We start from the raw sequence: 15,360 nt of genomic DNA on the forward strand, positions 1-15,360 counted from the left end.
GAGCGAGCTGGGCTGCGGTGCCGCTGTCCCGGGAGCGCGGAGCCGGAGTGAAGGGGAGTGACCCGCCCGCGGTTTAAGTGTCCTCCGGTGCTGCGGAGGGTGGTGTCTTTCCACTCTGTTTTAAAGGAGTTACTATGAATCAGTCTGCTTTTAAAGAGAGGGAGAAGGCGGGAGGGGGGAACCTTAATGAGCTACGCCCTGCTTTGTTGGCAGGGAGTCAAGAGTCGCTGGGAGGAAACCAGCGATTCAAAGAAATCCGTGCAGGGCTGCCTCTGACTCAGTGTGCAGTACCGAGACCGCAGCCTGGAAAAACGACTGACGCTGATCCAGCTGAGCAACAGGGGCCCGCAACAGCATCTGTTTATAAAACTGAACTTCTGGTTGTCATAAAAAAAAAAAAAAGTATAGTTACAAGTGTGGCAACGGGACTTCAACAGCACAATCGCTCAAACAAACAAACACCGGGTTGGCAGGGGCATGGCGAAGCCGGGTGAGTCACCGCATCCCCTCCCCGTGCTGCACCGAGAGAAGTCGCCGAGGCTGGCGGCACGTGGGAATGCAAACCGGACCTGTGGGGTCGGCATGGACAAGACTTTTGGGAATGTACCAAGGAGCAGAGATGCTCGAAGTGCACCTCTGGCCTGGTGGGGACTCTGGAGCAAGTTGGCCAGATGGTGGTGGTTTGCTTCCGCAGAGAGGGAGCAGGCAAGGAAGATGAAATGAGGAGTTTGTGATTCACAGTTTTCTGAGGTCAGCATTTCTCGTCATCTTAAAGACCTCTAAAAATAGATCTTACACATTTGCAGAGAATTGACTGGTGTAGTTGTCTCGTGGATGCTACAGGCAAGATTGAGAGGGGATGTGCTTGAAATGTGGGTGAAGAAGTTTGTCAGAAAGCATCAGGGCTAAAATGTGATCCATATTGTGATAGAGCTGGTGATCTGCTACTGCAAGGAATCAAGCCTGCATTTGCAGAGACCCAGAGGAGATAAGCAGATACTGATAAAATACCTGGCAAAGGCCTTTCCCTCTTTAATGAGGAGGACACTGGATTGTCTTTATTTGAAAGACGAAGCTGGTGCTTCTTGAAGTCTACATGGATTAAAAGACCTTGCTGTTTTTCACATTATTCCTTCTCTATGGTGTTATTGATATGTGTCTGGTCTAATTTTAGACTATATCAACCTGCTGAAAAACAGAGTTACATATAAAACAGCAGCAGAGGTGACACATGGTGGGCAAAGACATCACGTCCAGACAATCCCATGGGAATTTTGCCACTGATGGAAAATACAGCTTTTTGTTCCCCAAGGACAGAATAAGCCTAACTGTGTTTAATACCTATGGGTTAGAATGTGCTTCTTTGTGATATACGTTAATACAATATCCATGGAAAGGAAAATATATTTGCTTATGCTGCAGAAAGAGCTGGCATTTGCACTGAGCTGCACTGTCCATTTGCCCTTCCCTGTTCCCACCGCAGAGTTTATTGGAGTGAGGGATGCTCTGCTCCACACAAAATACTGGAACTCCCGGTCCCAAAGCAGACTCTGTGGACCAGAGTTCAGCTGTGGTAGAGTGTCCTCTGCCCTAGACCTGTTCCCAAGTGACTGCCCACCTGCCAGAGGGCAGCTGCCTGCACACTCGCAGAATTGCTTATCTGAGACTCAGCAGCCAAAACACCTGCATCCAAAACGCACTCCCATGAAGCCTCCTAAGAAGTTGGCTCTGTAGTGAGCCGTGACTGGCAAAGCACTGTTTGTCCAGAGAGAGCAAACTCATTTTGTACCAATTGCTCTCTGGCCTGGGAGGCTGTGTCAGGCAGTGGCCAACATCAGATGCTTCACAGGGCGGCAGCGGGGTTCTGCAGTGTCAGCGGCAGCTTGCCCACAGGAGTGTTGCTTCCTGGCTCTCCATCTGGAAATGTTGGTGCCTAGCCAGCACAGTAAAGAGAAATAACCGTGCAGGCCACATAGGCTGTGACTGTGGCCCTGGAGGAGCACTAGCTCCCTGCCAGGTGTTGGCTTCATCCCCCTTGCTGTACCTGTCAAGCTGGGTATGAGAGGGGGCAACAGCGAGTGTCAAATAAGCAAAGGTGTGGATAGCTGCTCCTGTTTGGGAGCAGTGCTGCATTTGGGCAAGACGGTTGTTTAAGCAAGTGAGGGTACCCCCGTAATGTCAGGGTACAATGAGTTCAGGGGACAGCTTAGTTTCCACTGAGCAGATTTGTAGCTCAAGGAAATTTCCACCTTGCGTTTGGCCAGGGAGAAAGTGTAGAAGTGAAAGAACTTCCTACCAATAGGTAAAGGTAGGAGAACATTTTAAGTTGTAAGATTTGTCATGTTTTCTGCAGCTGTTTTGTCTGTGGAGGAAGCAGGCTCACTAAGTCTTTATACGTGTGTGACAGAGAACCAGCTCCATCCACCCATCTAGTGAAGAGGCTGGTCTTTCTGCGTGCCTCCAGCAACTTCTCCCTTTAGGGTGTGTGGTTTTCATAAGGCAAGTTGCAATAGAAAACCTGTGACGTGAAAAGTCTCATCATGGGATCAAAAGCATGCTGCCAGTTTGACACACTGAGGTGGAATTGCCTAAGATCTCACCACCATAATGCATGGTGTCCCTTGACCTAAGCATCACTCATTTCACAGGCTTTTCTGGATGCCTACAGCCAACTAATAGGAGGTGGTCAGGTCAAAGCTATGAGAATTTAAGCTGTGGGAAACTGGGTCGACATTTCCACAGGCAATGAGAGGGTGAAGCTCTCCCATGTGTGCCATGCCTTTGTTGAAGCTCTTTCCAAACATGCAGCTTGCAGTTGCTCTATGTTTGCTTGTTTTGCCATGCCCCATGCATTTGCAGACATCACTACTGTGTGTGAACAGTGGCCCTTGGTGTAGCAAGATGAGCATCCACAATGACATTAGATAAGACAAACTTTGAGCTTTCACAAGCTCAGATCAAAGGAGAAGTGGATGATAAGGAGTGGGAGGTGGGTTGTAGAGTTAGGGGTGGGAGAAGCATGGTCAGACTCTGCTGAAAGCATCCAGAACAGATCGTTTCTAGAGAGGAGGATGTCAGAGGAAATAGGCCGTGATCTCTCTGCACTTTCTTCAGATGCCAGAATCTATGCTTGGGAGAGGCCTGTAGCTGAGTTCCCATGCTCTCTGGGATGCTTTCAAGTACAAATTAAACTGGAATTCAACACATGCTATTTGGACATGTTTTCTGAATAATTATCTGCAAGCACACACTGCATATTAAGCCCCCTCCCCCAAATCTAAACAGCATGTCTTTCCACCTAAAGATACTTAAACCCTTTCCTCTCTCTTATTTGTGCTATTTACTCTGTGCAACATCCCTCTGGCTGGTTGCAGGACAAGTGGAAGTGATATGCTCCATGGTGTTTGCTGTTTCTCCGCTTGTCATGGCAGGGAGGAGGCGGGGTTGAGCCTGAACTCATGTGTGGGTTTAAAAAAATAGAAACCAACAAGTTTCATGCTGCTCTGTAGTGGTGTAACTGATGTGTTTGTGTGTGTATCCTGGGGTTATCCATGTGATACAGTAATTTTCAGAGACATATGATACATCTCACGGACATATGATAAACTGCATTTGTCACGCTTGACCCTGCAGGGCTTCAAATGGGAGCATTCATCCACTGGAGGGGAAAGGGCGATGCTGCCCTTATTTATAGCTTCACTCGGCTCTGAGGAAGCAGATATTAGAAGTCACACCTTTATGGTTTTGGTCATTTCTCTAATGTGTCTTGTCATGTTCCTGTCCCCCCAAGGACTGCTAGACTTTCAGTGCTTAGGAAGGCTGACTTTACAAGCTCAGTGGTACATGAAAGGAGTGGATTGCAATCCACACTGAACACATGCAACTCTTCCTGTGTACAGTCTGGTTTTTGGGTTTTTGGGGTTTGGGTTTTTTTTGGTGGCAAGAATGATCTCTGGCCCAAGCACTTTGGTAAACTGTATGAAGAACAAACCCTCCAGTAACATCTACATCTGATTTTTCCAAAAATCATTAAGGACTGCCTGAAGTCCTTAAGACTGATCTTTGGAAAGCACGTGATAAGTACTGAGTTGAAAATGCCCTGACTTTATAGTATTTGTGTAGGAATGGTTTGTCATAAAGCTGTAACAGACAAGAACTGTAATAGTTCCCTCCAGGACTTGAGCATTATGAATGAGATCTATGCCAGAATGCATTCCCCACATCCCAGCTACCACATCTGGGAAGCCCCAAAATTTTCCTTGTTTCTTAACAGAAATAAAAAATGAATATGGGCATGAGATAAGGAGAACATTTCTACCATAATTTGCACAGTGATTAGAATTTAGTTGTGTCCTACCATGTGAAAAGGACCGTACACTTCCCTCTAATGTTGGAACGGGAGATGAGGATGGATTATGATTCCTCTGTGCAGTGGGTGGAACGGCACCTCACACTGTCTTATTGTGCTCTCTGCAGCAGATTTGGAGATTCTGCCAGACTGGGTAAATTACAGTCTGTTCATAACTGGCTGAGGGGTTTGGACTAGTTCTAAGGGGGTCAGTTAGCCCAGGAGTGCCTTGCCTTCCCAGACCCTGTTGGGTGGGCTAAATGTGATCTTCAGGCTGAGGTTCTGAACCCCTGGAGGAGGCAGCATGATCTGGCTGGGGCTGGGAATCGAGACCTGAGCCTGGGATAACATAACTTTCTTCCATGCTCTGGAGCAAAAGGTGTGGTGAGATGAGAGGCATCTGAAATAAGGCAATCTTCTCCTGCTTTTATGAGAGTGGGTGAACTGTACTCACTCCCCATCTCATTTTTCCTTACTTAACCCCCTGCTTCCATTTTCCATTGGAAACAGCCCAGCTGAAGACATTTGCTTGTAATGTGCAAATGGTACCTCTGCCCTGGCAGACCCATCTGAGCTGTCACTTTCCCCAGGAACCTCTCCCATTCCACATCAAAGAGGTAGTGGCTGGAGGTATTCTCCACCTGCACATGAAGGCCTCTCTCATCCATTCTGGCAATGAAGGAGGTTTTCTTTATTGCTTTCTCCTGCTCCTGGGTCATTTCTACCTCTGTCTTCTGTGGCTGCTGTATTGTGCAGTAGATGCTACTTATTGCTTCACCAACAGGTTTTACCATGTTAGTGGAGAAAGAAATTCCTGCAAGCACTGAGAAATGGCATGAGTTGACAGTGCCTTATTGTTCTCCTTTCATTCAGTGCTGACAAAGGCAATTAGCTGTATGACCATCCTGCATCCTGGACTGCAACTGTGTCATTGGCTGTAGAAACAGACCTAGGCTAAGAGGTCAAGGCAAAGGCAAGTGCCATTCGTGCTGTGGTTAAGGTTTGGTAATGGGACATCTTTCTATTTACCTGCTGCTCCCATGGGCTGTTTGCGTATGTCAGCTGTGCTCAAGGTTTGCTAGACTTTTCTTCTCAGAACAGATGTTGGTGTCCTGAGAAAGTTATAGGATCTCTTTCTGCATTTAAGTAACATTGTAGTGTCACAGGCTCTACATGTATATTCTCCTACAGGAAGGGGAGGCAGGAGGCAAGGGAACAGATGTTGGTGTCCTGAGAAAGTTATAGGATCTCTTCCTGCATTTATTTAAGTAACATTGTAGTGTCACAGGCTCTACATGTATATTCTCCTACAGGAAGGGAGAGCAGTAGCCAAGGAAGATAAACGACAGAGACTGCAAGGGACCTGGGTTATGAACAAACCAAGCAGGTAGATCTAGGTAGATCACTTATTCGATTAGACTGAAAGAGGAGCCCAAGGATGTCCTGCTAGGGAGGGGGAGGAGCAGTGGTACCTGTACTGATCTCCCAAGTGCATAGTGCATAGTGAGAAGGGAGGAGAAGGACAACATGGAAGTGTAGTTGAGATGGAAACACAGGCTGGGTATCCACAGGGTCAGAACAGGGCAGAAAGGGCTGAACACTGTGGGTGATGTAACCAATAAGGAAAGTGCCTCCAATCTCCAAGTCCCTGAGCAAAGTGCAGAGGTCTGGCAGGAGGCTGGGAAGTCCTCTCCCTCCTGTGGCTGTTGCATGGCAGAAGGGAGGGGGCAATCTCTAAGTTTGCTTTTTCATTCCCTGACAGAGAGGGAAATGATTTCTGTGGCTGCATAGGCATGGTTCCCTTCTGAAAGAGGAAACATATACACGTGTCACGCTAAGGGCCAGCTTCTGAGTGTATTTGCAGCAGCACAGCACTGGAACAACTCACATCAACTTCACGACAGTCTTTCTGATTCTGAATCAGGATTGAAGCAGTGCCACCATGTCAAGAAACTAATGGTAAAGAGAGAATTTGTGAGGGGGAAGACCTCTCACCTCAGCACAGAGCCTGAGGTCTCTCTCCTTCTTTGCTACCTGCTTCTTGCCAGATGGTCTTTTGAGGGGGGACATAAATTATACTTTATTTCCTCTCATACACACACACTGCCTTTCTGTGCCTTATGCATTCACAAACAGAAAAAATTTCATAAGTCCATTCCTTCTCCTTTTGAAATGTACAGTCACCACTTTCGTGGTTCCCTTGTGTTTGAGGCAGGATATGGGCAGGAAATAATAACATAAGATTCAAACTGGAAAAATGCAAACCTATTATCTGGGGGAAAATAAACCCAAAGTTAGCTACTCAGAGGGCGGGAGCCTTTGGAACTTGCAAGAGAAATAAAGCTGGAAGCAACTTAGTCACAGCAGACAGAGAGCTGGAGAAGAGCTTGCAACATGATATAACACTCAGTGGGGGAGAAGGCAGCCAATGTCATCTAGAGCTCTTTAGATGCTGATGTCCCTCTCGCATCCAGAAATCTCAGAGCCCCCAGAGAGGCCCTATCAATGTTAATGATGGCAAAAGCTGAAAGTTCTCATTGCTGAGAGAATTTGCCCCAGATCCTATGACAAGAGATCACTCTAGCATAGCCCCAGCAGTGCTGTGGGACTGAGGAATTACCTGGCTGGTCTGCGGTAGCTTCATACTAGTCAGAGGCATCATGTCCTTGTGCAGCTCCTTGCTGGGAGCATGGGGGAAGACAAGAGCTAGACGAGGGGGAGGAGAAAGGGATTATTCACCACATTACCTGGCTCTGAGGATAACAAAAAGATAACACAAAGGATTAAAAACCTGGGCTTTTTGACTTCAAGTGTGCTTATAAAGGGTGATGCTTAGTGAGTGTGGAACGAAAGTCAGCAAAACATCTCAACGGCACAAAAATGTTGCTTGAATTTGATAGGTGTGTCTGGACACCACCGTCCCATGTGAGACACATGATCAACTGGACAGAAAATGAGAATGAATTAATTGAAGCAAAGGACATGGAAGACTGGTAAAGAGTGCTCCCAGGTGAAGACTCTCGGAAGCGAACAGAAGAAAAGCTTAGGAGGATGTGGTTATTTGAGGGGATTTTTGAACCTTGGACTGAAGCTTAAGGGTAACCCAAAGCTGTATTTAATGCCTTGCTGAGAACAAATGTTACGTCTCCTGTGATAGGCAAGAGCGTGTGTCTACTTTATAATACTGGTCCAGATTGGACTAGGGGGTTAAACTGAGCAAAATGAGGCACAGGTTGAATAACCTGCAACAATAGCTTTGTGGTGGCCAGGTTCGGTATGAATGATGAGTTTACTGTATCAAGGTAAAACACAGAGGAGCAATAAAAAGGATAGCTGCAAAGTCTTTGGTAGTTGATGTGCATCTCCATGTCTCGAGAGATTTTACTCTGGTCTGCTGTCCCCTTTTGGGGGAGCAGAATATGTGGGTGCATTGGAGACATGAATTCCCAGCCTTTCGCTTTGCTGAAAACAGATCCCCCCCAATACTCACGCAAGCAGCAATCGCTGGCTGTCCTACCCTCTGTGCTGACCAGCAGCTGACTGTCCCAGTAGCAGCTGATGCTGCTGACCAGCATGGGTATGCACAGTGTCCCTCCCAAAATGCCTGGAGAGAGCTGCTGAGCTGAGAGGGACTGAGTCACAGGAGATCTGTGGGGGTTTCTCCTCCCAGGAGAGCAGTCTGTTGCTCAGTTGATGCTTTGCTGGGCACCGTGTACTATTTGTAAAGCCGAGTTCTTAATACAAGAAAGGCCAGCTTGTCACTGTAACTGAAAAATCTCTTTGCCATCTAGGGAAACACCAGCAGGCAGAAACAAGTAACGGGAGGGTTTGACCCAGACACAAAGAAGCTGTTGTTTTCTGCCTGTCCTGACTGTCAGTGGTGCTGGGTTGCTCAATGCTGCTCAGGAAATCAGCTCTGGAATTTCTCTGCCTTCCATGAAGGCTGAAGACATGTGAAGTGAAATGCCTCTGCCTGAACAAACACCTGCCAGACTGTCATGGGAAGAGCGAGGATGCTGAAATGCAACAGGGTGAGGACTGGCACTGGGCCCAAACTGAGAGCAGAGGAGAATCCTCTGGCAAAGCTGACATCTTGTTTTTGATCACTCAGTTTCCACCTGCAGGTGTAATCGATACCCAGGTGGTGGAGTGACTAAACTTGACCGCTGTTGCTGCTGCTGGGTTTCAGCTGCACCAAGCAGCGGGGAGGAATAGAGGAGAGGGGATGGGTGTGAGAGAAATTCCTGTCTCAAGAACCACAGAAGCATTTTCATGCCTGGGATACTTTCCTATTTGCTTTCCCCCAAGGTGGCCCCTCTCACCTTGGAGACAGTGTGGCACCTGAAACCATGGGCCACGTGACCATGAGGTTATTTACAGCTGCAAAGTCAGGAGCAGAAGACATATTTTGCAGGTCAGAATCCCATTCTGGGGTGTCTGAGGGGCTGGATGCGGAGGCACTGGATTGTATCAGCAGAGGATACCAGCATGACATCCTGGCTCAGAGAGCCTGTGGTTTGGCAGAGTAGAGCAGAGGGTGTGCTGTGCCCACACTTGGCCCACTGATCTGTTTTCTGATCCATCCCACTCTTGATGGATGGCTCAAGGAGGATTCTTTTGTGTGCAGGCTTGTTCACAGCTGGTGGAAACATGCCCAAGGCATCCTTGCTTGCCATCACCAGCCTCATAGAGAAAGGGAAAGGACATATCAGGAATGATACAAGTTAAGGGGTGGGGGAGGAGTTGCAGTGGGATGGTGCAGATCTGCACCCTTTCTTGTGCAGTAACTCCCTATACAGCCCTCACATCCCCTGGAATTCAGTAATACAGAAACCACCAAGATCTGTGTCCAGTTTCTTCCTCACCTGGATTTGCTATTTGGTCCAGGCCATTAAAGCAACTTCTAGTTCTAGTTATCACAGAGTGTCCTCACATACCTGGTGCCTGAGCACACTGCATCTGTAAAAGGCTGGTGCCAGGGAGTCCTGTGCGCTGGACCGCTCTCAAAGGCGAGCCCTGGCTGTGGAGAGCTCTGCCAAATGGGATCACAAGTAAGAAAACAAGCGTCAACCCGAGCACTTCAAATGGTCAGTCTCGACAAAGAGCTCATCAGAAGGACCTCGCGGGGCTCTGTGCTAACACTAGTGCCATTGAACACACTTGTCATGATCTGGAGAGGAACACCAACAGCAAGTTCACAGTTTATTTGTGGACCACAGTTATTCCAGAGAAGCAATATAAAGCTGACTGCAAAGGTTTGCTCAAAATCTCCTGGCACTGAGTGGCTGGGCACTCCCTGGCAGATGAAATTCTGTGGCAGCAAATGCAAGGGAATTCCACAAGGAAGAAAACAGCCTGGCTGTACAGATAGATGGAATGGCTCTAAGTCAGCTGCTGCCAGCAGAGAAAGAGATCTTGGATTCATTGCAGACAGCCCGATGAAAACACTCTCTCCAGGCTCTGTAGAGGTCAAAAAGCCAAACAGAAATGTTAGGAATGAGTACAGAAGAAACAAAGAACGTGATTGTGCCTCTGCGTACTTCATGGTCTGCTGAAAGTTTGAAAGTCGTGAGTGCTCCTGGTTACTCCTTTGAAGAGCGCAGAGAAACACTAGTAAGAATAAAGAGTACATCAGCAATGATCAGAAGTAGGAGATAGTTTCTGGGCAAACACAGATTGCTAATCTTGGAAAAGAGATGCCTGAAAGGGAATCACAAATGGTATGGAGAATGTCAACAGAGAACTAACATTCATGCAGTCCCATATCACAAAAACTAATGGCACCTGATAAAATGGTTAGGCAACAGATTTAAAACAAACGAGCTATGGACTTTTCCACGTAGGCATCAAAGAATAATGGAACTCTTTGCCACAGACTGTTGGTGGAAGACAATGCATGAATGGTTTGGGCACATCTATGCAGCACATGTCCTTTGGTGACTGTTGAATGCAGCAGCACAGACACCACCTTTCCGTAGAAAGTGTCCTAAAGAGCAAGCAGATGGAAAGTGAGCAGGTGTACTGGGATGTAGTTTATGTTTCCTCTGTTTCTCACACATCTTTCCTTAACACCCTGTGACTGCTAGAGAAGAGATTCTGGTTTTTCAGTCCAGGTTAGTACAGGTCATCTTACATTTTTAGTAAAACTCCTTTTTTTTTTCTACAGTCATTTTCCAAATTACTATCTGACAGCTGGTGAGATATTACAGAAGTGGCAAGTGAACCAATGAGCTGGAGAAGAATGCAAACTTCCAGGTGGAGAGCTGACACCTCTATTGGATGCTCCTAATGTCCTTTGCACTGTTGTGCTAGGCCATGCCATAAACCAGAAACAGGGACTTTTGAGTAAAAGTAAGCAAAGACAGTGGTCATATTTTTAAAATGAGAAAAGCTTTGTTATCCCTATTAGATTTGCCAGGGCAGTAGATATCCTTAGACATTTAGGAAATAGAAGACGGGCATGGTCTTGCCTTGCTGGACAAGCAGTAAATATGCCCTGGCTGGCTGATCCAACAGCTACACCTGTCCAAGCAGAAAATAACAAGTTCCATATCAGCAATGAAATTTGGATTCTGCGTATTTGCAACCGTGAGTAGAACATTTGCAGAAATAACAGAGTAAAATTTGTCCTCAGGGATGCTGGTCTTTCCAGCTTGCACAGATTCATTGCTTGGGGCTGAATTTCAATTGAGGAGAATAATTTTGCAAGAATAAGCTGTGAGGAGGTATAAAAACTGTCCACAGACAGTCTTTGCAGAGGGAAAGATAACGAGCTATAGGTCCAGGACTGCAGGGTGCTGGTAAGAGAAACATGTTGGTTTTGGCTCAGCACAGTTTCAACCAGCAAGCAGCCCTGGCCACAGCCTGTCCCGAGGTGTTTCACACTAAAGGATCCTGTCACAGCTCTGGAAGGGGGAGAATGTACTTTCTGCATAAAAAAGCTACATTTTGGTTTATTTGGCCCTTTCCCTTTCAAATGCCTTGATTGCACATGTCCAACATGTCATTTAGTGACCAATCTCTACTCAGAGACTAGAGGTTTTGAGATGATACATGTCTTGAACCATTTCAGCTGTGGTTCTGGTTTTTTTCTCCTGCTGTTCTGCCCAGTTTCTGACTCCACCTTCTCTGCCTGCCCACCCTCCCTCGGTAGACAATGTTTTTCCGTTTAATTTTATGAGACAAACGCAAGGCATTCTCATCCCCTCCCCCAGGCCTGGAGAAGAACAGACCACATCTGGAGGCCATTCACAGCTGGAACGTCTCTTCTGACATTCCTTGCTTTGAAATCCAACCCATGTAACCTTCTGTCTAAATACTCTGTCCAGGCATGGCAGAAAGGGGCTTTGTGAGGGGAGTCCATGAAAAAGCCCATGACCCCTACAGCCCTTTGCATGTGCCAGACTTGAATATTACAGATATTCTTCCCCACAAGCAATTGTTCTTTGCATTTAGGGCTTCCTATTTTTGAGGTCTTCAAACATCCACTTTGAAAACAATAGGAAAAGGGGACTTGATTCCTCTGAGGTGTTAAACATACCCAGCAACAGTTAAATGAACCTGTCTGAAGCATTGTGGAGGCTACTCTGAAAAAAATCAACTCTATCCCAGCCAAAACCAGCACAGTTCCAACATCCACAACTGATTTTTTCCAAACAGTCCAGCTGTTGGCCTGTGGGCTGCATTTTATCTCTGGAGCAGCTCACCCAATCTCTTAGTGACATTTCCACCACCAAAGAATAACTTTAGATTTCTTGCATCCTCCCTGCCCACTTAGAGTAAATTGATGTAATCTGACGCCTGCTTGCCAGGAAGGTGGATAGTTTGTAATTCCATTTTAAATGCCTTGGAACAGAGACTTACTTGTTATCTCTGCATTTGCTTAGCCTGTATGTGTCTTCATCTATGGCCGCATTACTGGGTGCTTTTACAACGCTAGCAACCACACTCATCAGTGTCGTAAATGCCCCCATCATGAGTAATGGGACAAAGATCGTTGAGCTGCTGGTCTGGAATTTAAGGCCTGGCACAGAGGAAGCAGGTGTGTCTTTTCCCTATTTAAAAAAAAAAAAAAAAAAAGTGAGGGGGGTGTCCTGTTTGTTTCCCAATGGGATTCTGTCTGCTTTTATGTTCTGATAACGGCCAGCAACTCCCTGCGCCCCGTAACACGTCCCTTTCCTGGGGGAGCTCACTGTTCTGGCTGTGCAAAAGCCTCAGTGTTTCACACTGTATTGGGTCTCTGGGACCTGAATGGGTTCAGCTACTTTAATTTCTGGTGTCATACCAAGGTACTGTTGCACCCTTATTGCATGCCTGCTTGCCTGGAGGCATCCGCCTCAATGTTCTTGTGTTGCTAATCTGAGCAGACTGGAGAGTCTATATTCTTCTGTGTTGGTATAATTTGGGAATCATTCATGGTTGGGTGTTGAATTTTTACTTTTAAAGTAAGTAAGCCTTCCTCTCAGAATAATAGATGTATGTGCATGTACATGAACAGAAGAGGTGGAGGAATATAGTATAAAAGAGCTGTATCAATTTTCTAGTTCTCAACCCCTGAGAGATTAAAGTCATCCATTCACCTTTTTAAAAGTTAACTATTGCAGGATATGATTTATGCTGTCTTGTTTCATTTCATACTACTACAGGCACAGTTCAGCTCGTACATCTTAGCTGAGAGGATAGTAATAAAACGCTCGACAAGTGTGACTTAAACCATGACACATTTTATAGGGACTTGTCTGACTCAATTTAGCTTTCTAGGCTGCCCCATATAATGTATTGTAATATAATGATCTGCACGTGTCTGGGCCATATTCAGCCTACATGCTACCTCAGTTTGACTCACATGTTGTGACTATTTCCCTGAGAAGACTGCCAAGGGAAGAAGGGGTTAATAGCTTTGGGGAGTAAGTGACTTGTTTTTTCTTTTATGAAGCTAGAATTGTTCTTTGTGTGATACAGTCGCCAGAACATCTGGAATAGACATGTGTTTTGGGAAATATGGCTGCTTGTGCCTAGAGTTAAAATGTCCCTAAGGCTTCATATGCCCAAAGGAATACCTTTGTAGCGCTGGGATTAAATTTGAACCGGTATGAAAGACAAGCACAATGCTCAATACTTTTACTGATGCCTTATTCTAACAGTTTGAAGAAACAAACCAAACCCTATTATTACTAATGATTATTACTGTTATCTGCTCTGTGGCAATGCTGAGTAGCTAGAGCCCCAATGTGCTAAGTGATGGTCAGAAATGTAATGAGCCACCACTGTCCCTAGAAGTAAGTGTGGTGCTGAAATGCAATAGTGATCACCACTGGGTTCCTGTTTCACAGCGCAAGGGTTGGCCTGGAAGGAGGACATTTTCTTTTCATGTGCTCTTCGGTTTGGATACTTTTGGGAATATTTCTAGGCACATGATGCTGACCTTCCCACCTTGGTTATTCTGTTGCTGGTGACCACATGGCTGTCATCAGGAGCAGAGACCTGACTCTGGAGGCAACCAGTCCTGTCACACCAGGATAGTAGGCTCTTCGTCTGCTGTGGGCAGCAGGAGATGGTCATAGCTGCTGCTTGCACAGACTGCTATGAAACTGTGGTTTCTTATCACTTCTGAAAATCTGGCTCTTGCTACCAGCATGGCAAGCGGTGTACTGCCTTTTGACAGGGAGGGGAACCAGGGCAAGGCAGGGCTAGGACAGGTATTTCTTCTGAAAAGCTGGGCTTGTACATGCAGTGACGAAACCTTTTCTTGGAAGGATGGAGGCAAGTGGAATACACAGCTGAAGGGAGAAGATCCAAAAGAAAATAGTTGGAGTAATGGAAAGAGTTTCAGTGAAAGGAAATTTTCTGTTGAATATCAGGAAATCTTTACTAGCAACTGACTTTTGTTGGTGTGTGGAATAGCTTCCCAGGGGTAACCCAGTAATGGAAGCCTAGCCTATCAGTTCTGGTCTCCAAACTGGACAGGACACAGGAGAGCACACTGAAGGCCAGAAAACGAACTTACTTTGGCTGGGACAAAGACCATGGGTGTAACCCTGCACCATGAAGTACCAATGCAAGTGTTGCCAGTGACCTCAGGGAACATACGATCCTTCCAGACAGTAACCCAGTGCTGATTTTCCAACTCTCTCCTACAGTCAAAGGAGCTTCTTGTCAGTACAGTTACAGTGGCAGAGTCACCAGGATATCCAGACCCATGCCTTTCCTTTCAATTTTGCTGCTCATTCCCCTCAGGCAGCTGGTAAGGAACGGTGCAAGAGTCTCTGAGAAGCACAGAGCACTGGGAGGAGGCAGGCAGACCTACTTCCCACCCAGCAAGGATGGGGGAGAGCACAACCACCCTGTACCCTGTCCATAAGGCCTAAAAAGCTCTATTTATTTAATTCACCAAAACTCACCCCAGTTTCTGATCTGGCAGGGGCAGGGAAAGGAATAGAGGCCTTTCTACCAGGCTTGGTCTTAACTTCACTTGTGCCTTCTGCTCCCCTGGGATTCCTCTGCCCAGCAGTGCTTACAGCAGAGGTGGGTGACACGTTTTTGCTGTCTCACGCTGACAACTGGCCCCAGTGGAAGTCTTTGTCTCTTGCCAGATGTATCCCGGAGGAGCCACCCTGCTAGCGCTCTTTGCAGTCCTTCACCATGTTCCCCAGTTATGCTAAGGTGTGTTAGTGCTGGGGTGCACAGGGCAGCATGAGGAGGGTGGAGGCAAATAGCTGTGGTTTAAAAAGTAAATAATTTAAGCAACAATAACCTCTCCACCCAGGTAATCACAGTGAACAAACATTCTGCATGTCAAAGGTGTTTCTGGAGATAAGGGTTAGCACAATAAGTCTCCTGCTTTCTCAGCTTTATCTAGTGCTTGGCAATTAATGCCACCTAGCTCTCTGCTGAAGGCAAAGCCTTGTCCCTCTAACCAGCAGTGCCCCAGTAGAAATTACCAGTCATTATTCAAGGGGAAGTTTTCCTAACAGGTATGGTTTTTTCCAAGGGGGCTGGATTTTAACCCCTAA

This window comes from Eurypyga helias, unplaced genomic scaffold (genome assembly GCF_000690775.1).
Source record: "Eurypyga helias isolate BGI_N326 unplaced genomic scaffold, ASM69077v1 scaffold14286, whole genome shotgun sequence".
Taxonomy (NCBI): domain Eukaryota; kingdom Metazoa; phylum Chordata; class Aves; order Eurypygiformes; family Eurypygidae; genus Eurypyga; species Eurypyga helias.